Genomic DNA, 24,868 nt, shown 5'->3' on the forward strand with positions numbered 1-24,868 from the left:
TACCAAGAGCCTTAGCTGAATGCCGGCTGCAGGAAACCCAAAATGGACTTCGGCTCCTTCTGTGTGGTTGCAGATCCAGATCTTCCTTATCCAGCTGTCCTGAACTTCATTCCTCACAGATCCTTCAGTTCCTAAATATGTATACATTGGAAATTCCAGGGTTGTGTCAAACACACTGAATTCAGTATTAAAATATAGTGCAAGGGTTATTGCAGTTGGCCAGGGGAGAAGGAAGCTGAAGGCTTGAGGGGCAATTCTAAGTGGCCTCAGCTCCACATGTTGCAAAAAGCTTTGAGATCCTTGTTACATGTTTGTAACTTGTTTTGGAATCATTTCTTACCTACTTTCCTTAAAGATATCTGAAGAAAATTGGAATAAGACGTACGAGAGGGGAGGAGGATTTAGGTGCCCTGGTGGACATGCAGCCAAACAAGAGCTGGCAGAGCAGTGCAGTAACCAAAAATTCTGATACGTTGCCTGAACAAATAAACAGGAGAATATTGAGTAGGAGTGAGGAGGTAGTTTTACTTTGGGATGCTGCATCCAGAGCTGGCATGCACATTTGAAAAGGATGTTGAAAACGAGAGTGTAGGGAAACAGAACCACAGAAATGATTTAAGGACTGGGGAAAATGTCTGGCCTTGACAAGTTTAAAGACCACAGCTTGCTTAAAGTATCCAAAAGAGGACTAAAAGGTGACTGATTTAGAGAGTCCCTTCATGAGAAGAAAACATTTGGTACTTAAAAGGGCTTTGATCCTACAGAGAAAGACATAACAAGGTCTAGTGGACAGAAGGTGAAGCCAGATATACTGAAATATTACTGAGAAATTAGTCTCAGATGAAGCAATGAACATAATTAGCAAAGGGAGTGATGGCAAGGGAAGAAGAGGAGTGCTCAATCTCTTGATGTCTTTGCAACAAAACTGGAAGACCAGCTTTAGCAGAGCAAAAGTGACTGAGCTCAGGACCAAGTGGGTTACATCTGCTTCTTCGTAATTTATGGGCTGGATTAGTTTCCATTTGGCCTGACACTGTATTACTTTTTGGGATGAGACCCAATGCTGAGATCTTGAATTTTTGTCATTATAAAAAAACCCCATGGCACTTTTCCTGTGAGTCGTGGTAAACACTGTGGTGTCTTGACCCAGTTTCAGCATAAGTAATTACTTTTTCGCCTACCTAAAATGTCCTACTTCCTCTCCAAAACTGTCCTGCATCTTTGTTGTTTCCTGTTAAATACATCCTGAGTTGCACAGAAGAAAGGGCCGTGTTTCAAAAATGAACAAACAAAACTTGAAAATCTCTCATCTTCTATGGTGCAACATGCAGGCAGGGCCTATGAAGCAGCTTGCTGTTGTTGGAGAAGCAGGAAGGAAACATTTGCTGAAGACGATGGTCTGCAGGTCTTCCGTCTGTGACCTTTCAATACTGTGAAGACTGCAGCCTGAAAAATGAACAGAGGCGCATGGAGCATCTTGCAAATGAGGGGATTTTAAAAAGGGGGAGCAATGGTAGGTTGGTTTGTACAGTGCACCAAACCCCGGCTCTGATCCAAACCCTACTTGTTTTGCTTATGGGGATAAATATAACAGAAAAAAAAAAAAAAAAAAGGCTGCATTTTGTGCCTTGCTTGCTGGGGACCCAGCGTTGCGGCACAAGAGGCAGTGGGAGAAGATGTGCCTTGCGTATTTGGCTCGTCGTTTCTCTGACCCCTTTGCAGTACAAAAGAGCCCCAAGGCAGATGGACAGATCCTGGGGAGTGCTCACACACTGGAGGGGTTTTGCACAAGCCTGTCAGATGTGCCTCTCCCACTGCCTGCAACAAAGCCAAGAAGAGAGTGTGTGTGTTTGCAATGGGCTTGCGGACAGGAGGGGAGAGGATACCTGGTGGAGATGAGATCTGCTGTACCTCATTGATGGGGCAGGCTCTGCTTGCTGTAACTCGAGGCACCCGAGGGCCAAGAAGCTCCATCTGGCCTTCACTGAGCCCGCATGGCCTCTAGCAGGCTGGGTCCTCCTCTTCTACATGTCTGTGTGTGTGCATGCACCTTTGTTTTCAAACGTTAGATCTTTTTCTCTTCTCTCCTTCTTCTACCATATCCCGCAGTGGCCTATAATTCACCTGAACCCAAGTTTAGGAGACAGAAGTGCTGGGATGTGGGGCTGTATTTTCAGACCATAGTCTCTGTTCTGTCTCTGTTCTTCACAGAACAAACTATGTCAAACGGTTCATTTCATTTTATTTTATTTTAAACTATTAGGAACATTTTTTCCAGCCTGGAACAGGCTCCTGAAGAGAGCAACACACCCTTCCCTTTGACATGGTGATGTCCTGTAGGTTCTAGAAACTTTGACTTGCCTTCTTTATCAAATCAAGTTGAGAACCTGGAGACTGGAAAACAGCATTTTTATTTTATCTAATGGAAAACAACGAAAATATTGCTTAAAAGTTTGACCAATAAAATACTTATTTCTTGCAGCTATGAAGTGATTCCTTCAACGTTTTAAATTGCATGCTGGCTGCAATCAGAGTAGGCATGGAGAAATGCCTACTCTCTGTGCAGTTTAGCAACTCTCAGAAAATTAAAAAATGTGTCTTCTCCCAAAGTATTGCTAGGATTATCTGTGCACTAGAGAGAAGGAGGCCAGTGGTGTCTTTAAAATTAGAGCTCCCATTTTATTACCAGTTCCCATGCTTTGCTCAGAGTAGTGATACAATTCCTTGGACTAAATGAAAGCTTTGTATAAGCAGGAAATTCAGGAAAAACAGCTTGTCTTACTAAGTCTCCATGATCAGTTTTCAGCAAATGTAAGAAACTTGACGTACAGATCCCAGCAGACTCAGGCTCTGTAAACAAGGCACTGATATCTTACCATTTCTCCGTGTCTGAGTTCATCAGGGAAGAATGGGATAGGTATCAACAGCTGTGTGCCGTATCCCTTCTGCAGCGTGAATTGGTCCCGATCCTGCTGCCTTTAATGCTTGTGCAGTTTTTCCTGTGCAAGTAGGTAGGTGAGTGAGCCAGAGTGCTTGCTTCGAGACTGTGTGGTAGGGTCAAATCTGTCGCACTGTGAAACCATTTCTTATCTAAAGCAAAGGATTAACACCTCTAAAATGAGCCACATTGAAAAAAAAATAATAATCTGGGTGAATATGAGAGAAACTCGTATTTCACACCTGCTATGTACCAAAGTGTGCCTGATATTTATGTACACTCTGCTTTCCTGGCCCCAGGCAACCTAAAAGGTGATCAGGATGCTTCGCTCATGATTTAATGTACTTCATCCAGGGGGGAACCTATGCGAGCGAAATGTTAACTCTGAGGTTTCAGCCACACACGGTTCTTGAGAAATTTTGACCTTGCCTCTTTGTCCACGCAGATTGAGTCTGGGACCTCCCGTAACTCCCCCAGCCCAGGCCTGTGCTTGCTCCCCCTGCAGTCAGGAGCACAAACCCTGGCAGGTCAGTGGCAGAGGTGAGCTCTGATTTATAAGGACCTTTTAAAGAGAGGAGCCCCAGCCCTAAATTATGGTAGGCTAAAATAGTACCTAAATTATGGCAGGGAAGCAGTAAGCCATCCATTTCGATGTAAGAGCTGTGTTAGCTACAAAGGCAAGGAGTACATGCTTGACACCTTTGTAATTAATGAGACTCCCGATGGCAGCCTCCTAGATCAAACCCCAGCCGCTGGGAGGAGCCTCGTAAAATGCAGAGGAATTCAGGACAGGCTTCGGCTAGCTTTTCCAGATGGCTTGAGTAGTGCGGTCTGTGTTTCAGGGACTTGCCAGGTCTATCAAGCAATCTTGGCCATCAGAAGCCACGGCTACCCCCTGTCCCTAGGGGAGGACAGGGTCACCCCTCACTGCTGGGGCGATAGGCATCCCACTCACCTCCACCACCTCCACGGTGGTGCAGGAGAGCTGTGCCCACCTGGGATGATGCTGAGAGAGCTTGATCTTTGGGCCTGGCGACTCTGTCCTGGCCAAAGCTGGCCTGTTTAAAGGAGAACCGACACTCTAGGTGGTTAAAAACATGAATGTGTGCTGCTTACATGGCATAGGTGGGAGGGAAGCAAGGTCGTGATGGTTGGATGGGGCTCTGCTAATAAGAGGCATTGCAGCAGAAGGCAGTGGGAAAATGTCTTTTTAGGGAGAAAACTTAAGAGTAAGGACAGCAGTAGCGCAGGAGAAGAGCAGGACAAATCTCAAGCTGCAGTGTGATCAGGAGACTGAATCTTCTCTGCAAAACTTTTGGAGGACATTCCTTGTTCTCATTTTGTGGGTTAGAACGGTGAGTTTTCCAATTTTATTTCATTTTTGTCACAACCAGGCTCCTTTGGCAGGAACATGAATGTGTTACAGGACCTCTTGAATTTTTGGTTATACCCTGGCATGGTACATTTTCTGGTGACAAACATTTTAGCAGATCTAAGGGAAATTTACAATTTGCCAAACTTGTTGTTGTGGTAATTTTACAGTAATTTTGTCATGGTCTGCACTTGCCCTGCTTGCATCACAGACTACTTGTAGGCACCCACAGACATCGTGGCTGCATGCTGCCCCCAAGACGTCTGTCCCCAAAAGGGAGTCCTCCAGAAGGGCAGAGCCAGGACCGATATAGCCTGGTCTGTAAGAGTTTAGAGATGTATAGGGGAAAAAGAGCCCAGATTAAATGGCTCTTTTAGGTAAATTCACTCTGAGCAGAGATGGAACTTCACTATGAAAGCAGACAAGGTAGAAACCTTGGGGAGAGACAGCGGTGACTCTCTGAGCTCCCTTAATCACCTGATCTCGTTAGACACACTGACTTCAGACTCATCAGCAGTGGGGAAAAGGGAAAGCCCCTGACACCCCTGGAAATGGCAATTTAGAGATTTAATGGTTTTCTGCATCAGCATCATAGATCGACAGATGGAGAAAATAATGCTGGGGAAACTGATATCTTTGTGATTAGAAATAAAACTGAGTTTTTGGTCTGTATGATAGTCCATGGATCTTCCTAGACTCAGATTCACGTTGTTTGTGTTTGGTGTCTGTGTGGATATAATGCTTTTAACCTGCCAGGGTTAAACCACAACAGTGGGAATGGCTCTTTGTCAACCCCTTAATTTCACCATCTTGTTTTAAAAGTGCACCTGTCTGTTTGCTGTCGTTATTTCCTGTGACCACTTAAACTATACAAGAGATGGGCAAAAATAAGAAAGATATCTGATGAGACTCATGGGTCTGCCTGAGCTGCTCTCTTCCACCTTTACACTGCAACCCCCCAAAGCTGCTCTCACTCGTACTGGTGATCACATGTCCCAGAGACATTTCCTAGCCCTGGGACCTGCCAAGGTTGGTCATGCTCTCACTGTACCCTTTCAAGTGTAACCTAAACCAGTGTGGCCTTCACAGTAAAGGATAAAAATTTAAATGCAATCCAGGTACAAAAAAGGTAGCAAAATTAGTGCACCTGGCCTTTATTTCTTCCCTTCAGAAAACATTTTGAAGACACTCTTGTGGTTTGAGTGTTATCCCCTGAATGATTCAGGACTGGCAATCCCCTAGTCACAGCCCAGGGTGAGGTGCAAGGCGAATGAACTCCAGCTACTCAGAGGGAGATTTTTTTTTTATAGCAGCAGAAAATACAGGTCCCGTTTTTGCCCTTTGTACCAGAGATAGGGACAAAATAATAATGACCACTGTGAAGATAATTCTGATTTACACTAAATAAATTATACCACTTGTAGGCCAACTGCAAGTATCAGCCTGAGGCACGCAGCTCACGTTCCCAGCTAGAGCAGAGGAATGAGACGGACTTGGGGGACACCCCTGTGCCTTTCTAGCCGTGATCGTTTCCCAAACAAGGGTTTCCAGGACAGTCTTATGAGAGATGTGAAACATGCAAAGCCCCCAGCATCACTCTCCCCAGGCGCACACGCTCTCCTGCCTGTCCCCATTGCAAATGCTGGAGCATTGCTGGTGTGGGGGCAGCATCCCCATGCCCTGGCAGGAGCAGGGAGAAACTGCGCATCCCCCAAGCACCATGGCTTGCGTGGGCGTCCTGGGAGGAAGGGGAAAAGATGAGCTGGAGTTTCCCAAAATATTCTTATTTTTTGGGTGCTACCTGATACGTGGATGCTGGTGCTGTGTCTTAGCCAGCAGGCTTGGGCTGAGAGGGTGAGAAGGGGAATTCCCTCGCCCCATGAAGAATGGGAATCATTTATCTACCACAGCCATGAATATATTAATTCCTTTGTTTTGTGTGTATTATTGGACTCCTGTGAATTAACTGCATAGCCAGAGGATAGGACAGCATCCTTCTATTAATAAATACAGGGTAGATAAAAAAAGTCATGTGAGAGTTTCGTTGTTTCAAAAATTGAACAGTGGACCTGAGGCATGCAGTATGTTTTTAATTAGAATTATTACGTAAAGTGAGTAATAAAGTGAAAAAGCTCCTTGAGTTCTCTGATAGGATATTCATTAGCTAATCAACAGAGCTATTATTTTCTTTGAAGTGTGCCCTACTCTGCTGAACTAAAGTGCACACACTGATTTACTGGTAAGGGTAATTAAAGGGCATGTCATAAACACCACTGACGTAATGGAATATTGTTCTTTAACCGTCTTTCCAGTTAACTCTTCCACGTGGAAAGACAGATATTTTGCAGCTGACCCTTACCTGGTGTCAAGAGTTCTCCATCTCCTAGTGTCACTGCAATTTTGGGAACCAACGACACTCGAGGATGTAGGCTAGCAGTTATGGCCTCCTGCAGCTGTGAAGTAGATGTGTTTGAAAGGTTTCCATATAACAGCCTTAGCAAAAACCTCATTGCTGTGCAGAAGCTTTTTCTCAGAAAAAAGTAGGAGTTTCAAGGAGAGCCTACACCAGTGTAACCTGGCTAACCCGGCAGTGAAGCCCTGCTGGGGTGGTGAGCACTTCAGAAAACACCACCTTCCCACCACGCCTCTCTTGCACTTGCACCTTCCCTGAGATATAAACATTGCCCCTGGCTGGGCAATATAGATGGTATACACCTTTCTAGTTGTTAATGGGGATCTGCTCTATCTGTAAGGGGAAGGCCAGGTATGTTGGAAGAATTGTAGCTAAGTTATGCATTAAAATCTACATCTTTATATAGCTTGGAGGATCTTCAGTAATAAAGTCCGAAAATTGGTGGTGCTTTGCATCCAGCAGAGCTGCAGGCTTACAAATGCCATACTGGCACAAGGGTGCATGAGTGAGCAGGGGAACATCAGCACAGACGTTTCCTTTTTCTTGCTTGCTTTCCCTTCTCTCTTTCCACCGCCGCCCCACCCCCCCCTTTTTCTTCTTCCCTCTCTCTCCATCTGTTTCATTTGGTGCATCTTGTTTTTTTTCTTCCCAGCTATAGGGTTGTCTTCCATATGTTTCTGGACAATCAGAGGATTGGAAAAATCTTAAATCCACAGCACTGAATAAAACTACTTCTTAGTTTGTTCATTTCTTTTCCTTTGCATTTATTGGATTCCCCAAAGTAAGCAAGTGGTAGCATCTCCTTACTGAAATTCAGGTAGTGGTATCATTCCAGACAACAATAATAAATAGGTCATAAAAATGGAATAGGTAATTGTCTTTCACTTACACAAATGAAAGAAGAAGAAAACAGATATCAATAATTTAAAATGTTTGATTTCATAATATGGCAAACATTTTTAACTGTGCATTTTAAAGGTATACGTTCCTGTTTATCTAAAATATGCATGTTTTCAATGTAGGTGACTGTTTTCATTTGTAATTCAAAGCAGTGGCCAAAATTCTATTTTGATCACAGATCTTTTTCATCTTACATGTGTTACTAGACCCAGTATTTGCTCTCTGTTAGGATGACACTATCAAAACCAATGATATAAACCCACAATGGTATACAACTAGAGCACTCACATGCTTTTCCATTACAATCCAAGCTGGAAAATGCTCTGTCCTCCTGTCACTGCTGAGAAATAGATTGAGGCTCATTACCTACTTTAGGGATCAACAGAGATGAGATGGATTCAATGGTTTGCCAGAAATCTCACAGGTGCTATCCAGGGAAAACATTTATGGCGTATCTCCCAGGCCCCAGGCGATGTCCCAGCTGGTGAACATGGGCCTGGGTAATGGTGTGTGACAGCTCCACTGGTGACTTCTTGGCATGGTTTTGGTCAGGACCACGTAGCACTGTTCCAGCTGCCCCCCAACAAGGGCTAGGGGACCAGCAGGGTCCAGGGACTGTGCCCAGCTTGAATTGTTGCCCCCTGCTTTGAGGGTGAGAGAGCTTGGTGGACATAGGCTGTGCTTTGCAGTACTCTTCCTTTGCCTGTTCCTTGGCCCATTTTTTTTCTCCAGCATAGATAGAGCCGCTTGATGTGTATTTGTGATGTGTGGCTGTCTGCTCACATGGAATTGGCATATTTCAAGAATGGCTCATGAAGAAAGAAGATAAAACACAATATGAAATGTGGATGAGTCTTTTGTGACCCTGAGCCAAGCCCTGCCTTAAAACTGGGGATATTTTTTCATGAGGACACGTGATCCTCTGCCTATGCAGTGTCAGCACAAAGCAGAGATAGGCCCCAACACATGACTCTTTAGTGACTGGTTTGAATGGAAATGTGTGATTTCTGAACAGATTTATTGTGCAAGCAAAAATGTATTTGCTAAAGATTACAGCAGCCTGTTTGCTCTGAATGCTGAGCCTGGGGAATAAAGACTGCTCTGTGTGACTTTTCGTAGCACAGTGAAATAAGGTTTGTGGTGTCAAATACCTGTTTTAGCTTTGTTATGCCAGTCCCATGGTCAGCAGTGCCCCATCTGTGTGGGGCCAGTGGAAGCATGGCAGGGCCAGGGCCTAGAGACTCCTGCGTCCCTCATGGACGCAGACAATAGGCCTGCATACCACTCTCATGGCCTTGAGGTCTGTGCCAGGTGTGGACACACAACCTACGTGCCCATCGCTCCCCGACCTTCCCAAAATGCTTCTTTGTGTCTCGGCGGTCACCGAGATGCTCTTCGGCCCACCAGAGCCCCCAGAGGCCTTCTCTATGCTGTCCTCAAGCTCCTTTCTGCCACCTCCTTCTCAGGGTAGCAGGGACCCAGGAGTCTCCACTGATGTCTGGCTTCTGATTAGAGAAAGAAGGGAAGAACCAGGACTTGGCCTTAGACTTCCAATTAGTCGTTGCCACTTCAGATACCCAATGTTGCTACAATTTATGTCAGATATGTCTTGTGTTTTATAATTTCATAGCTGGAAGATTTTGCAGGAGGTAGGACTAGGGTTCTGCTACAGTGAGCATTTTCCCTAAAATGCAGCAGCTGAGGAGTTTGGTCCCATTCCCTCCAGAGCTGTTTGCAAGGCTGGTTTATGAGCGTTTCCTCCAAGAATAACTTGTAGAACACATAGCCTAGTGGGCAACAAACCATCTTGGTCTGGGCGCAGATGTGTTCTGGGAGCATGAACCACACGGAAAGGTGGACAGAGATATCTCAGGCTATTTGACAAAGGCAAGTTAATGCAAAGCAACATTTGGGGAATTTCCATAAGTTAAAATCCACCCCGTTTCTTTTGCCTGGTTTTAATTTTTTAAAGCATTCAAGTGGCTGATCTGCAATGCATAGACCTCAGTTTGGTTTGGAGCTGCAGTTCAGATGGACTTGTAGACGAAAATTAAAAAAACATAATCTTATAAGTGTGCTCAAGGTCAGCTGATAAAAATAATTCTTTTCCCTGTGTGTTGAATGCAGTTACAGGTCCCATCACTCAATTTCCCTGGCAGAAACACTCCTGAGACTTTCTTGTGCTGATACTCCACTGCACTGTTTGGAAAGAGAAACTCAGCCAACTACAAAGTTATCTTGGAGTTGTCCTTGTACAGGGGAGAATGGGGCTTGATTTGGTCTGGCAGGCTGCTAACATTTGCTGCCATGGCATTTTTTTGCCAGCCTTCATGGCGCCAGCGAATGGAAGAATGCCGCAGCCCATGGATTTCAGGGGGTTTGTTTAGCATAAGCGCGCTTGTAGGAGGAGTAGTTTCCTGAAAGGAACAACCAGAGTGGCTGACCTTGCACTGATCCTGCTGACAGTTCCTGCTTGAAATAAGGTTGCCCTGGTCTGGTACAACATCACTCACCTTCAGCAAGGGAGTTTCCAACTGTTAGGAGACGCATAAGAGCTATATAAGGACTAACACATCCACAGGAATCCCTCTGCACCAAACACGGGATCTGAGCATGTGCAGGCTCTGAAGGAACTCCAGACTGAAGGTTGCAGTCGGTTTGTGGAAGATGTCTCCCAGTTCTGCACACCTTCAAACATCAAATTTTGAATCTAGTTCTGGATCCCAGGTAAAGGCAAAGGCAAACAAAGGGTAAATATCCTGAAATAGAAATCAAAATAATGTCCAAATTATTGGACAGGCTAGGATCTCCATAGCTGTTACTTACAAACTTAAAAATTGAAAAACCTTGTTGCAAACTGATATAAGGGACTTGGCAAATTCAGACTCAAGGCAGGGGACTGAATGTTTTGCCCCTTTGCCCTCCTCACGCTTCTTGCCTTGGAAACCTACCTACAGTTCTGCCTGTTAATGAACATCTGCTTTTGATTGTCACAAACCCATATATTTCAGTAAAATAAACATACCTGATGTCTGCTTGGGAAACAGTCTATTGTTTCTGCTGTGGCAGGTTCAAGCATTGCTTTTAAATCAGAAATGGACATTTTTTTTACTCACTTGCCTACTGGTTACATTTAAGTGCTAAATGACCCCAGTGGGAATTATGCTTCTGTGTTTGGTCTAGCTGCAGGACATGGGCTGAAATGTTGCCTTTTCCTTGGTGTCTGATGTGTCCTGTGTTGAAGGACTATCTCTTGCATATACAGAGTATTGGTATAAGTGTATAAACGTATCATTTCCCATCTCTAGGCAATTTTGTGTTAGTTCAGCTGGACACTGGATTAAATGCAGATGAAAATACTCAGGTTAAAAAGCATGACCGCACCAAGTCCTGCTCATCTCGCCCAGTAATACTAAGCTACTGTCTTTACTGGAGCCTTGTAAGTTGGTATCTCTGTTGCTGTCCTTCTGTCTGTGACACAAGACTGCATAATAGTCAAATAAGAAGAAAATATGTGTGCACGGTCACGACGAAAGCTGTACAAGGCAGGAGCTCCTGGTTTCCCAGGGCAGATAGACCTTCATATGTCATGACATGGTGTTTGCTGTTTGATAACCTACTGATCTTGTCATATAGTATGAAAATCACAGTTTCTAACCATGGGCGAAATCAGCACCTGTTGATTTCATGATAACTATTAGATTGTATGGGCATAACCATTTCTTGCCTTACAACACTGCTGAGAGCAGCTGAGATTCCTCACCTTCACCTCTTCAGTCTCAGTTCCAGCTAGTTTCAGTCTCCATAATTACTTGTTGTGAAATAATAGGGGTGGGAGGGCCCTTCTGCTCAAGAGAGTAAAAGGTTCAAGATTTAATACCATTTTTTTTTTTTGTTATATCCTATCTACACGGTGAAAAGTTTTCAGCAGTCTAATTGTCTGTAGGGGAAAAATCAGTGCAAACGTACTGGTTCAAACCAAGGACCTTTCTAGCCCAATACACCGTCTCTAAAACGGGCTACAAAAAGATGCCTTGGGGAGCGTGAGAACAGGGCAAGTATTTGTAATATTTTCCTTTAAGTCCCTCCCACTCTCTGACCATTTTCAGCTCAGAACCGTTTGGACTTTCCTAAGCCTCTGCAGTTTGTTTATGTAGCAGCTTCAGATGGATTTCTCATCTAGGGCTTGTCCTGTCTCCCGTTTATCCTCTGTAAATTGTGTGCACAGTGCCTTTTGACAAGGGACTCCACAGACCTAGCACCTGCCACAAGAAGAACCACCTCCTTCAGCCTGTTGTGAACCCAGTGCCTATTAGTTTCATTTAATGGTCCTTAGGTCATATTTTGGAAGACACTGTGTACATGCTGATCTCTGTCTGCAATCTCCAAGCCACTTCTGATAAACTACTGTCCTATCCCCACCAAAGCCTCTAATGTTTTAAAACCTGGGTCCCCCAGGTCATTTCCAGCTTGGGAGACTCAGTCGATAGACAATGGAGGGAAGTGGTTTCCCCCTGAAGGAAGCCTGTGCTGCAGTACCGGCACATTTGTGCATGACAGGTCTCTCAGGGACATCCAGAAGTGTCGGGCCAAGAGCACAGGCACAATGAGACTGGCTCACACCCCCACACTGAGCTGGCCAGGAGGCACTGGACTCACAGCTAAGGACAGCAGTCAGCCAGGGCTCTGCCCAGCTGACTGACCTGGAGGACTGGGGCAAATGCAAATATAGTCAGCCCATAGAAATGGAGTAACCATTCGACTGCACGTATTGGTACGGGTCAGCCAGGGACTTGCTGGAGAGGTGGCTGCTGGCCAAACCTTCCTCACCAAGGGGAATGCTGCTAGCATACAGCTAGGAAGGTTGGAAGGTGCTGCAGGAATTTGGTGCATGAACCGTAGACCGGGGCTGAGTTTGTTTAGGGCAGTGATGACATATGGAGGCCCATGTGGCCTGGGGTAGGATTGAAACACTTTGGACACAGGAAAGCGAGTGGCAAGAAAGAAGTGAACAGACAGCACTTTTGTTCAGGCTTCCATTAGGATCAAGATGAAAATGTGCATCATGCCTTTTCATTTCCCCCTTCTCAAGCATCCACCCATCTGCATTACCAGTCTTCCATGCAGCTGAAGCAAGAGAGGGACTGTGGAGTGGGAAGTGGGGGGACACTCTTCTGCTGCTTGCTATCACAGCTGGTTTTGAAATTGAGAAAAATGCATGGGATTATTTGATGAACTAATACAACCACATGGTTCTCATTCGAGCAGCATAAGAAAAAGGCTAGAACAGCAGCACTTACCTTCCCCTACCCCCAAAGGCAAATGAACCATTAATGCTGCAGTAAACCAGTAGAGCAAAGGTGTGTTTGCTGCACGAGGTCTCATAAAACTGAACTTTGCCCGAGACTGAGCAAAACTGTAAGAAATACACTGTTGGCAACTAAAGACATGATTTTTATACGGACAAGTCATCTAAGACCTTCATCTGATATTTTATGTGGTTTAAATTTTTTTTACACAACATCCATTCCTATCACTCTTTGGCGGGAAAGATGTCAAGGCAATAGGACAGATACATTAACCACATTTCTTGTGCTTACTTGTTACTGAGGTACCTTCTCCCATTTTAAAGTGTTTTATGGTCAAGTTGCTCCATTTGCATAATTACTGCCACATCACCAGTCAATCAATTTTATCTGTTTCTCTTCCAAACCAATCTAAATTATGATACTCATATAAAAACATCACACATGATCATAGACTTCACGTTTGTTATTGTTTCAGGTCAAAAAGATCTGATAAAATTACCCTCTGTTATTTCCCCCTCTCTGGCAGCTTCTTTCATTTACAGTTCTGCATACTTTATATGACACAGTAGTATTGTTTATCAGCAATTTTATTTTTCTTTGAATGGGAGACAAAATAAAACAAGTAATTGAGAAAGTCAAAGCAAAGCAAGTAACTCACAGGCTATTATGAGAATTACTCAATTTTATAAGCACATGAAATCACAACTATAGGTTGACAGGTTTGCCATGCAGACATCTGTGGGAAAGTCCAAAATGCTCCTGCATTCTGGGTAAACTCCAGATTGTATGCTAAAAATGTATCTGTGATTTCAACAGCACCTGGACTCCATTGACGAGAGAAAGTTGGTGGCTTTATTTTACATCTTGGTGGAATATTAAAAATAAACTAAACTTGAGGGAGATGACATGACTTACAGAGGTGTCTTCAGAAGTCAAGATGAGCAAATTCTTTTCTAGATTTTACATATCTGTAAGGAAGTATGACACAAATCATCGCTGCTGTGAGTTACGTGCTGGCTGGATCTTGCCACAAGTCCACATACAGGGAGAAAAAATCAGAAATATCATAAATGTTGATAATAAGAGGCACTTCTTAATTTCTTGGTGGTGGGAGTGAGCTCCCAGTTAAGAATTATCATAGAATTAACAATCTGATGACGTTCTCTAAAAATTTGTTGCTGATTCTGGCTCATCTTCCATGCAAGGCACACTATGACAGACTAAACGTTTTATCCCTTCTTATTGCTGAATGTAAAGCTCAGACTTGCTGAATGTAAAGCTCATTTTTGATCATTTGAAGGAGAAATGAAAAACTAGCCTGTTTCTTGCATAAAGGAGAGTTGACAGAGATACTTATAGAAGTTTTTAGCTTCAAAAGATTCCAAACAGAGCCAAAAAAACATGCAATACCTCATTTCTGCTGACTAATTTATCTTGCTCTTCTAGGTGTCCAAAATGTCATTTTTTAATTTTTTATTCTTTGTGTTTAGATTCATATTCTTACAGGCCAGACAGCAGTTTGAAGTGAATGGCAAAATTCCCACTCATGTTCACCAAACGAGGAATTCACATCTGCTTTAATCAAAGGCTTCTTGGTTGCTGCTGCCCTTGTCTCAGTGGTGCAGTTCACTGTTTCCTTCTGCTCCTCTGTAGCTCATTGTTGATTCAAGACCTGTTATTTGCACGCTGCTAGAAAATAATCCAGTGTGCTTTAAACAGGAAAACTCATGAAGGAACTGGATGGTGAGCTGATTGTTATTTGTGGTTTGGAAGTAAGTTCTTCACTGCTGATGAAATTGTTAGAGGAAAATAGCTATTTCATTCAAACTGCTTTCATGGCAACTGTTGACAGTTTCCTTCAGAAAAGCCAAGCCTCACCATTTACAAATAATGGGTTCAGTCTTATCCTGACAAGGACAATGCTATCAACAAGCTTCTGTCTTCAGGTTGATAAAAAAGGCTTAATAAAACAGTCTTTGTAAAAACATATAGTGACAAAACCAGCACACAAGCTAAGATGAGGTAAATCGTTTGACCAACTTTTAGTTGGCTGGAGATTTTGGGTAAATGAGGAGTGTTGCTGTAGCACGCACTTGTTTTCCCTTCAGTGAAAGATGAATATGTGGTGGGAATGCCTTGAACTGAAGCCTGAGCTGATATCTATGAACGAAAGCCAGATAAAGCCCCACTCGAGTGGCTTCTTTCCTTCCACTTGGAGAGAACCTGGATTATTAGTTTTTCAGCCATGTGGTTTGTGCTGTGTTCTGGACATATATAACCTGTATATTCATGTGAATATGAAGCTAAAAAGGAAGCAATTGGACAACATGCCTTGTGGTGGCATCAGCACCCTGCTGCCCCTTCAGGTGACCTGCCTGGTATCCCATATAGGCAGGCAGCTGCTCAGTCGCTCCTGCCAGGCTGGGATGAGGCTGAAATGACAATCCTCTGAATGAAAGGTGGAGAGCTGCACCTCTAAGTAGTGCTTCTTACCCACTACCAATTTTGCAGGTGTTCCTGGTGTTTCTTTTTCCTGGATCATGACAGTGTGCTCACTTAGTTCTCCCTGAAAGGCTGTTGGGGTATCATGCACATATCTATGCACATATAAAAATGTTCAAGCACGCTAAATGTGTAATGCAAAGACTGATCTGTCTTGCAGCTCTTTTCCAAGTGTAATTGAAATGAATTTGCTCTGCTGAGTCAGATTCTCTTTGACTCCGGGGTGTTTTGTAGGACTACTCTTTCTGGAGGACCGAGCAAGAAATAGTATTAACAGGGTGAAATTCCGTGCTTCCCAGAGCTGTGGGCAGGGTCTTCTCAGGAGACAATCCTTGAATTGGGAATTTACTTCCCCCCTTGTGTGAGGGAGCCCAAGTTTGTTGACTTTCCCAACACGTTGCATAGGCTATCTATTTATTCAGGCTTTTTCTGAGCGGGTGGGTTTGGTGCGGAGGATCTTTGAAATTTCCTTTTGCTTTCCTTTCTTTGGAAGACACCCATTCATATCCTTACTGGCTTCCAGGCTTAACTACTTGTCACCTAAAGGAACGTGACAGATGTACAAAGCTGCAGAAAAAAAAAATACATGGAGAAATTACTCTCTTCCTACATGAGCCTCTGTACCAGTTCTTTAGTAATTAAGGGAGGAAACCAGACTTCCTCCTTCCCAGCAATGCCAGACGTTGCTGGCTCAGCCCTTGGCAGTGCTGGTGCAGGAAGCGTCCCTCATCTTCAGCCGCTCACATCCTTACAGCCCGAGGACGAGCTGGCAGATGGATGCGGCAGGGCCAGCCATACCAACAGGAACAATCTCTTTGTCTCCCATGGAGCACTTAGGAGGTCAAAAAGGATGTGCTGTTGTTAGCTGGGCTCCCCACCGGCTGCAGCAGGCCAAAAGGGTCCAAGGCAGGGCTGATCCTCCTGCCTAGGGAGAGGAGGGCGGAAGGATGAGGGGGCAGGGAGAGGGAGATTTTGGACTGAGTTGATAGCAGCATAAAATATTTTTCAAGCAGTAAATCTATTAGATAAACTAATCTCAAGTGTTATGAGATTCCAGATGAAATACTGGAATATGCCAAGCTTCTCATTTTTATTTCCAAATGTTGAGTTAATTTGGATCCAAACCGAGCCAAATTTCGCCTTAGTGTAAGCAGGTGCAACTCCACGGGCTTGAACAGGGTTACACCCACTTACAACGGGGCTGGATTTGTCCTGAAGTGATTTAAATAGGGCAGAGCAGAGCACAGATGTTTCCAGTGTTTCAACTTTGAACCACATGCCACATGAACAACAAAAATTATTCTCGGTCTCTCTCACACCAAGCTGTGGCCTGGTGGAAAGCTGTGTTTAAGCACAGGGCCTCACTATCTTTCCTTTTTTTTTGTTCTTGTTTTTCATTTGCTGCTACTTTTACCCACTTTCTTTTCTTCTTCATCCTTGCATTTAAGATGTTTTAGTTAACGGGAAAGACCTGCCACCAGAGTGAACGAGAGTCTTGTTGATGGATTCACCTGACCCAGATGTTACCTCATTTCCTTCTGACTTCAGTATAATTGGGTATGGGAATAATACTCACGTTGTAATTTTCACTGCAGATTTTGTGGTCATTGTGTTTTGCCTATTCTCTTAAAAAACAGACATATTGGGAAACTATAGGCTTCCCACTAAAATCAAGTGACTCTTGCTCATTTAATAGTAAGAAAGGTGGTGTATGGAAAAAAAAAAAAAAGGGACATTGACCTGGCAAAAGTACTTGGTTTCAAGTTAAGTTATAATTACATAACCATAGATCGAAAAACAGTGCTGGATGTGGACAGGACTATCGTCCTTCCCGTCACACCACCCAATGAAGCAACCACATTGCTGCCTGAAGGGGTCTGGCAGGGCAGTGCTGCCGGCCCAAATTAAGCTCTCAACACAGCTTACCCCCATCCACAGCTCAGATCAATGATGGTTCAGCAGCACTGGGGGCTGCCCAGGAGATGCAGAAGGTTCCCACCTACCCAACTCCCGGCAATGCTCGGGGAGCTCGGGCCCCATCTGGAGCTCGGTGTCACCTGGCTTTTATTCTCCAACCCGGATATTTGTGGCTCACAGCCATTAACTCTTCCTCCGCCCCCCCCTCCGTGCAAGCAGAGCAGCAGTTTGTTATCCGCTTCCTTCCTCCATCGCCCCCCGCCACGGCACAGCCCTGGAAGGAAGGAAGCCCCCAGCCCACCTCCCGCTGCCCTCACGAGACATGGAGCCCGAGTGCCACATCGCTGCTTTGGTGCACAGGAGGGAGTGGGAAAAAGTGTGCTTTGTCACCATCCTATTCGTGGATGGAAACCAGCGTGCTTTTTGGATGGGATGGCCAGCTGTTATTCGCAGGAGTCAGGGTTTTTCTCATTTCGGCAGGTCTGTGAGCATCCCCAGAAATGTTCAGCATCACAGGCAGGGTGTCAGCCTGCCAGCCACTCGTGCACCCCAGGACCTCACAGATGCCAGGGCAATTACAGCAGGCAGGTCTTCGACCAGGTGCTGACTTTGCAGTGATAGAGCTGTAACTGGGCCGGAGCAAAAGCCCCGAGTTTACCCATGGGGAAGGGAAAGATGCACTTTTCCCATGGGGATGGAAATGTGTGCAGGCTGAGCTGCTTCCTCTGCTCTGGAGCCCCAGGAGGCTCCGCTCTCTGAGGCACTGCAAGCCAGTGAGGCAGGTCGCTTTGTTCCTTCAGGCTCAGATGTTTAATGGTCTGGCTTGACAAACTTTGGGTATTTTCAGGGGTTTCAAAGAACATTTGCTGTTAAGGAGTGAATCCTTAACATCTAGGAAAATATGGACCTTCTTAAAGTTGTATACGAGACCATCTTCTGGTTGTTCCCAGATGTCAAAGTACTCTTTCCATACTGTTATTCCAGTTAATTTACTCTCCTTGAAATTCACACAAGAGAGGCAGGCTTGCTTTTGTCCCTGAACTAGTAGTGTGCTTTTTAGCAACAATAGCAGCTTCAGCTGCAGAAAGCATTTTAGGTTCAGACCTGGAGGATGTTAAGCCTCATCTTGCACTTCCCCTTCAGCCATCCCTTTTGTTACTCATGTTAATATTCTTGGCTAGAGCAGCTCATGCTGAAGGAAGAAGAACAAAATGTTCGGTCTTTTAAGTACTCAGCTTCACAGTTGTTTTTTTTTCTTGCACTACAAACATTTTACCTAGTCTGGATTCAGCACAGGACCTTGCTGTATTTGTCTCACAGGCACATACAAATCAGTGTGCTCTCAGACTTAGGTAATAATCTGTGCATATGCCATGTCAAACCAGTGGTCAAAACAAAGCAAGGCAGAAAATAATAAAAAAATATAGCTGTGTTTATAGGTTTTCTTCCTATAAGTTGAACAGATTTGAATTAATAAATACTTACAGGGGGCTGGGCAGATATTTAGAGTATGATACTAATCTGCTGCCAGACTCTCTGTGATAAGTTTCCACTAAAGACATTCAGATTTTTTGCAGAGGTCTACCTGGAGTCCTTACCCTGTGTTGTTGTTTGAAGGAAAACAGTGATTGTAAGTCCTTCCCACCTGGGATGCTATGATGAGTTTTACAGAGGATATTCCAGACTCTGAGCCTCACTTTCTTCTCTGACACTCTTTCAAATAATTCAATCCTGAACATTGCAGAAGCCTGATGAAGACATGTTTCACATTTAGATGAGACAGCCCATACATCTGAAAGCAATTGCACTGACTTGCTGTCATGCAGATTGTTGCAGCAGTTATGCTGGGCATTTGCTTGGGCATTTTCATCTTTCATGTGTTTTACAGGCAGCGGAGACTCCGACCTGGGCAGGAAGCTAGTGCGGAGCAATGATATCTGATATCTGATATCGTATCTGCAACCCTGCTGTGAGGCATCTCTGGTCAACCAATAGCTAGGCTTACTGCTCCATTTGTTTCTCATATTAATAAAGCTCAGTGATTCCCAGCTTTCTTGTTTTAATTTGAATAGTGTTTTTATTAAATAGCATAATTTATGATCATGCTGTAGTTGCTATTTCTACTAACTAATTCTAGGAACCTGGGATTTCCCTCAGTGGAGTAAGCTATTGGTCTGCCCAGTCCTGACTCCCACCTAGAGCTCCATGCTTTGAGCAGGAGGCTGGGCCAGGCCATCTCCAGGGCTCCCTTCCAGCCTGGACGACTCTGTGAGTCTAAGATACAACTCTTACAATCTAGTGTTATGTACTATGCAGAGCTTTTTTAACACCTGAGTGAAATCAGCTTTTGTCACAGAGTATGAACTTATCTCCCTTTACGCCACTATCAACTGAAGCCCATCAAATTACCCATCCCCTTCAAAATGCAATCGCATTATCTGGCTTGGCTTCTGTGAAGAAATACTTCCATTAACATATTGTAAATATTTCATGCTTTTATCTCAGTGACTGCTGTCTCTGTAACTTTCAATCAAAATTCCTTCAGTCTTGAAGTCAAAATGTATTTTATTTTTTCCCTACATTTCTGATATAAGTAATGCTTTATTCAGTGGGAGACATGCATGCTTTTAAGTCTCTGCAGTTCTTTTCCAGTAGATAGTGTCCAGTCACTAGGAAGATGTTCCTGGTACAGACAGGAAGGGTAAGGAGGCACAGTGTGTCTCCAGAATAACTGAAAGTCAATTTTAACATACCCCAACAGCCACATGCTCCCTTCTCCTTCACCCAGAGCATGCTTAACAGACATGTAGTCCATCTCATGTGAAGCCTGGGTTTGGATTTATTTCCCCTCAAACTCATCCAAAGGGAATGAGTTTAGTCATCCCTGTGACTAGCGGTGTTCCCCAGGGGTCGGTGCTGGGTCCGGTCTTGTTCAACATCTTCATCGATGACACTGATGAGGGAATAGTGTCCACCCTCAACAAGTACGCCGATGACACAAAGCTGGGAGGAGCGGCTGACACGCCACAATGCTGTGCTGCCATTCAGCGAGACCTGGACAGGCTGGAGAGCTGGGCAGGAAGAAACCAAACGAGGTTTAATACGAGCAAGTGTAGAGTCCTGCACCTGGGAAGGAACAACCGGACGTATCAGTACAGGCTGGGGGGTGACCTGCTGGAGAGGAGCTCTGAGGAGAAGGACCTGGGGGTCCTGGTGGACAACAGGTTGATGAGCCAGCAGTGTGCCCTGGTGGCCAAGAGGGCCAATGGGATCCTGGCGTGCATTAAAAGGAGCGTGGCCTGCAGGTCAAGGGAGGTGATCCTCCCCCTCTACTCTGCCCTGGTCAGGCCTCACCTGGAGTGCTGTGTCCAGTTCTGGGCTCCCCGGTACAAAAAAGACAGGGATCTCCTAGAAAGAGTCCAGCAGAGGGCCACAAAGATGATACAGGGCCTGGAGCATCTTCCCTATGAGGAAAGGCTGAGAGACCTGGGTCTGTTCAGCCTTGAGAAAAGAAGACTGAGAGTGGATCTTATCAATGCTTATAAATACCTGAAGTGTGGGAGACAGAGGGATTTGGCCAACCTCTTTTCAGTGGTTTGTGGGGACAGGACAAGGGGTAATGGCCACAAGATAGAGCACAGGAACTTCCACACCAACATGCGAAGGAACTTCTTCACAGTGAGGGTGACGGAGCACTGGAACAGGCTGCCCAGGGAGATTGTGGAGTCTCCTTCTCTGGAGATACTCAAGGCCCATCTGGACGCCTACCTGGGCAGCCTGCTCTAAGGAACCTGTTTTGGCAGGGGGGTTGGACCTGATGATCTCTTGAGGTCCCTTCCAACCCCTACAATTCTGTGATTCTGTGATTCTGTGAACAGCTCCCATTTTGTGAGTCTTCTTCAAACAATGAGCACAGGCAGAGCGAGGAACACTTCTGGACAAAGTGCTTGCCTGCCTCTGAGATATGTGTGAACACAGCGATGAATTCACACTTCCTTCAAGGACAAGACAAACTCTGCTTTAAAAAATAGCAAGGTCTATTATATATGTGCACAGACATTTGATTTATTGATGCATAAAGATACATGAAAATCATTAATACAAAGGCACCAATACTGATACTCAAACAGGGCTGTTCCAAAGGAAAGCAGTATTCATTCTCATATTTTCATAGATCTAATCTGTCATGTCCATCTTGTTCCTTTAAAATAGCCAACTATATCTGACTGAGCTAATTTAGTACAATTGGAAGGCATTTAGTACTATCTTTGGTAGCTTGGGTTGTCACCAGCTGTGAAATGGTGTGCACATTAACTTGCAGAGAACTGAGCTGGACAAAAATGCAGGGAACTGATTTTCTAAATGTCTGGAGAGCTCTCCTACTGGGTACAGAGCCACTGACACACACTGCTGGCATGGCCCTGGGGCAAAGGACGAAACAAGAAACGCCTGGTCCTCGTTCCTGAGCCCTCTCCTGAGGCTCTGGCCCTGGACTGAACCATCTCCCTCCTGCTGGGCATGGGAAGCTATTACTAGGACATTTTTATACCTCCATGGATTTAAAAAAAAAAAAAAAAGCTTTTCTTTTAAAACAAGCTCAATGAGCAGGAGGTAGAGCTTTCTCAAGGCCTCACATTTCTGTTCCATGTTATTACTGGTAGTTTGGCAGTGTCATTAAATAATGTTGTAGAAGGTTAATTATTTTTAGTCGAGCAATGTAACATGGCAATAAAATTTTCAAGCAAGAGACCTGTTTGAAAGGTCGATGACCTCATATAAATTGCTAAGTGTCAATAAATATCTTACAACACAGGTGGAACAATATTTGTATGGTTATGGACAGAGCTGTAGAGTTTAACTTGCTCAAGACCATTACAGATCTTATGCTTATAGCTGAACTATGAATGTCACCTACACAACCTTTAAAACTTTGTCCACTCAGACATAGTTTTTGACTTTTTCAGAAAGCACTGCTGTTTTCGAAAACTGAAGGTCACCACGAAAGCAGAAAGGCTTTTGAGTGAAGGAAAAAATGCCAACTGCCTAAGTAAAGTTTGATTTTCTTTTGATTTCACTGAAACTTGATTCCTGAATCATTTTGCTTTACACTTTCCCAAACAGACATGACACTGTATCAACATCTTTAGATTTTTGAGTTCTGGAATTAAGTTAATATACGATTAAGTTAATATATGATAATTATTAAACTAGGAACACACAAAGAAATTTCTAACTTCAGTCTTCTCATGTACCAACATAACCTCTTGGGCAGGATTTGCTTTTCTGTAAGATTCACCTACATCTGCTACTTCTGCCACTAATGGAAATGGGAGGGGAAAGACATTAAATGCTTTCTCACAAGGACTTTCCAACTCCATGCTGTTTGGATGCATGCAGGCTAGGTGACCAACATGCAAGGTCTTTGTGAATGGAGGAAAGCATATACTGAACTATCTCCCTGCTATTCTGTATGCAATTTCAAAGCAAAACAAAGCATGTCTTTTATACGTGATTCATCTTCTGGGAATTCATGCTTTCATAGCACCTTTTCTAAAACAGGAAATAAATATGTGTTGCTAAGCTACTTTCATGCTTTGAAAAATCCCACTTAAGTTTCCATTGTCCAGTTTGTGTTCTGAGGCCTGTGCTCCATCACCCAGCCAGCCCTTTCCCCCCCCACAATAGACTTTTGCTCTTTGAACGTGAAGGTAAAGAGTCACAATGACTCCCTGCTTCACTCAGCAGCTTTTGCCTCTTACACCTGTGCAAAATGTGCTCCAGCCTCACATTGGGCCAGCTGGCTGAGAAGTGCTTGGAAGATGTAGACGAAAACTCCCCAGGCACAGAGGGAAATCTTGTGGGCAGCAGGGCACCAGGCCAACTCTGGTGACCTCTGGCTCCTCATTGGAGCCCTCAACAACATCTTGATGTCTGCCCTGGGACACTCAGTGCTGGTGACCTCTGGCTCCTCATTGGAGCCCTCAACAACATCTCGATGTCTGTCCTGGGACACTCAGTGCTCCAGCCAGTATCAGTGCCAGCACTTCAGCCCAGCAGCTGCAGTGACCTGCATCTCAAGAATCCAGTCCGTCATCTTACCGTCTTTGACTTGATGCACATAAACTTTATACCATATACAATTCACATGGAATTACTTCCCACTTACGTTTCTTAAAAGCAGCTGTCTACAGGTTAACCTAGAGTTATAAATAGGACTAGCTAACATGATTGTACAAGCTTTCCCCCAGATCCTGGTCAATACTGTAATTCTGACCTGTAATGCACTCTCCCAGCAATTCCAGTACTGGGTGTCTCTTAAGCAAATAGGGCTAATCACTTCAACAGGTTGCAGACTTTTATGAATTGAATTGCATGGCAAATAGCTGTGACAGTGTGTACAACATTGCCAGACAAGAAAACAACATCATTATGTAGGGCAGAATGTGCCCCATCTCAAGAGAAGAGCGGAAAAATTGTATGACATTTTTAAAAGATGTGTAACTTAGTGGTAAACTATTTTTTTTGGTTATTTAGTTGTGGGTTTTTTGTTTATTTGTTGTGGTTTGTTTTTTTTTGTGTGTAGTTTTGTTGTTTTTCGGTGGTGGTGGTAGTGCTATGTTTGTTGTTGTGGTGTTTGCTTGGTTGGTTGGTTGGGTTATTTTGGTGTGTTTTTTTTTTTTTGTATCCATCTAGGTAGCCACTGCTGAAACTTTGGGTCAGACACATGGCGAGCAGGATTCTGGCTCTCTGCTTTCCCCAGTGGGCACTTCACGCTGAATAATGTGTGACAACCTGTGCCAGCTCGGTGTGTCACCCTCAGCAAAGCAGCAATGTGCCTCCGCGGTGACCGAGAGAGGAAGCCCTCCACAACATTAACACCACGGGCACCTACCCCTGCTTTCAAATGCCCCTTCCCCGTGCCCACTCCCCTCTCCTCCACCTGGGCCAGGGCCTGGGCCTTGGCCTGGGCCTGGTGCCTGGTGCCATGTTCAGGCTGGGGGGTGCCGTGGCCAGGCCAGGCCTGCAGCACAGAGCTCTGCCTGCTGGTATGTCGGGCTAGGCACTGTGGCAGGCTCCTGCCAGTGCCTCTCGTACCGGCTTGCAGTACAGGGCTGTTGTAACAGAGATGGCGCACAAGTGGATCTGGGGGGACTGGAGGGCTCAGCTGGCTGTCTCTGCATGGTTTTGGCCACAGCACTGTTGGAAGAGGTGATGAGCAAGGAGCCCCCAGCCCCAGAGCTCCCAGCAGCTGTGGGCCTGCCGCTGCTGGCTCCATGGTTGTGAAATGATCCCTGGCACGCTTTAACAGCTACACTAATACCCCCATGGAAAGAAACAGTTTGTTTCATCCACTCTGCCACTGGCAATCTGCTTCCATTTCCATTTTCCACCTCTTGCCCAAATTAACTTCAATCGTGTCACACATGAAATGCATTTGGCTACATCTTTCTTCCAGTATGTAGATTTACATTAGTAATTTAGTGCTCTGAAGGTTTTGACATAATTAGACAGTCAGG

The sequence above is a fragment of the Anser brachyrhynchus genome (genome assembly GCF_964034855.1).
Source record: "Anser brachyrhynchus genome assembly, chromosome: 2".
Lineage (NCBI taxonomy): Eukaryota > Metazoa > Chordata > Aves > Anseriformes > Anatidae > Anser > Anser brachyrhynchus.